We start from the raw sequence: 1,890 nt of genomic DNA, 5'->3' as shown, positions 1-1,890 counted from the left end.
ATTATATCTACAACAAAGCTATTTCCAAATAACATTACACTCTGGAGGTCAGGACTTCAACGTATCTTTTGAGGGGAGGGGGGAGATACAATTCAATCCATAACAATTGGCTGGTTCAATCTTAGTCAAAAAGACTCTTTCTAAAACTTTTTCTGGAATTAATGGAAAAGATAAACCCCACAAGGCTTGGGGCTTCCCTGATGGCGCAGTGGTTGAGAATCTGCCTGCCAATGCAGGGGACAAGTGTTCGATCCCTGGTCCGGGAAGATCCCACATGCCACGGAGCAACTAAGCCCGTGCGCCACAACTACTGAGCCTGCGCTATAGAGCCCATGAGCCACAACTACTGAGCCTGCGTGCCACAGCTACTGAAGCCCGCGCGCCTAGAACCTGTGTTCCACAACAAAAGAAGCCACCGCAATGAGAAACCCGTGCACCACAACAAAGAGTAGCCCCTGCTCACTGCAACTAAAGAAAGCCCACGTGCAGCAACAAAGACCCAATGCAGCCAAAAATAAATAATTTTTTTATTAAAAAAAAATAAACCCCACAAGGCTTGATGTAAAGATTATGTTAACACAGAGTGGTCAGGGCCTCACCAGCCCACCAGTGGAAAGAGACTGGCAGAAAGCAGAGCCTGAAGAGGGAGAGATAGAACAAGTCCTGATGGCTTTCTCTGAGCCCCTGGATCCACCCACACCTGATGCTGGTTTTCCTCAACAGAAAAAAAAAAAAAGAAGAACGGAGCAGGCCGGAGCTGCTGCCACCGCCATGACCCGTGGTAACCCGCACGAGCTCACCTGCCAGAAGAACATGAAAAAGCAGAGCGACTTGGTTAAGGGAAAGCGCCAAGCTGACGGGCTTTCTGCTGCCGCCCGCAAGCAGAGGGACTCAGAGATCATGTAGCAGAAACAGAAAAAGGCAAATGAGAAGGAGGAACCCAAGTAGCTTCGTGGCTTCGTGTCCAACCCTCTTGCCCTTCGCCTGTGTGCCTGGAGCCAGTCCCACCACACTCGCGTTTTCTCCTGTAGTGCTCACAGGTCCCAGCACCGATGGCATTCCCTTTGCCCTCAGTCCACAGCGAGTCCCTTTTGTGCTTCCTTCCCCTCAGGTAGCCTCTCTCCCCCTGGACCACTCCTGGGGGTGAGGGGGTTATTCCTTCCCAGTGTTTTTTATTCCTGTGGGACTCACCCCAAAGTATTAAAAGTAGCTTTATAATTCAAAAAAAAAGAACCTTTTTTTTTTTTTTTTGGTGAAAAAAAGAACCATCCAAAATTTATTCTCCAACAGACAGCATCAGCAGGTAAAAACTACAGCGGTTTCTCCGTAGATCATACATTCACAAGGAATTATTACCTTTACAAGTGAGAAAGCCTCTGGTGTATTCTCTGTAATAATATCCACTTCACAGTGTAAACGGGTACTATTATTGTGTTCACTTACAATTCCAGAAGGAAAGGCACAACTTGGCAAAACAAATTTTTTTTGGATCCTAAAGTCAGGTGCAATTACCAAAAGACAGACTTGAGAACAGTCGCAATCCATTTTTCCACACAGAAGGGCAGACTTCACCCAGAAATGTGGGTCTTTCTTTCTCCTTCCTTGTTAAATCCTCAAAAGTAACGTTTCATCATCTGCTTAGTATCACATATACAAAAGAGGGATTAAGAAAAAAAGAATCACAACAACATCTTGAACTTCCAGCTGCTCCCATCAATACATCAACTCTTAGGTTTACAACCGGGCCTAGGAACACTTCAGTGGTCATCAAATAAGAAAATAGAGACTATAGCTACAAAAATAACACGTGAGGTAGATAATTAAAGCTTTCACATCCAGTACTTGCCTGTTCCAACTTGGTAGCCTTCATGCAATACTCAGAAGAAAAAA

General features: G+C 45.4%; 1 pseudogene across 1 annotated transcript; it reads left to right on the top strand.

Annotated features, from left to right (window-relative positions):
* Positions 1–573: 573 nt before the first annotated feature.
* Positions 574–1,161, top strand: LOC308616565 (annotated as a pseudogene). The gene has a single exon. The product of its transcript is annotated as an uncharacterized misc_RNA (transcript).
* The last annotated feature ends 729 nt before the right edge of the window (positions 1,162–1,890 follow it).

Source organism: Mesoplodon bidens, assembly GCF_964165515.1.
Source record: "Mesoplodon bidens genome assembly, chromosome: 4".
Taxonomy (NCBI): domain Eukaryota; kingdom Metazoa; phylum Chordata; class Mammalia; order Artiodactyla; family Ziphiidae; genus Mesoplodon; species Mesoplodon bidens.
This window is presented reverse-complemented; position numbering and strand designations above follow the sequence as displayed.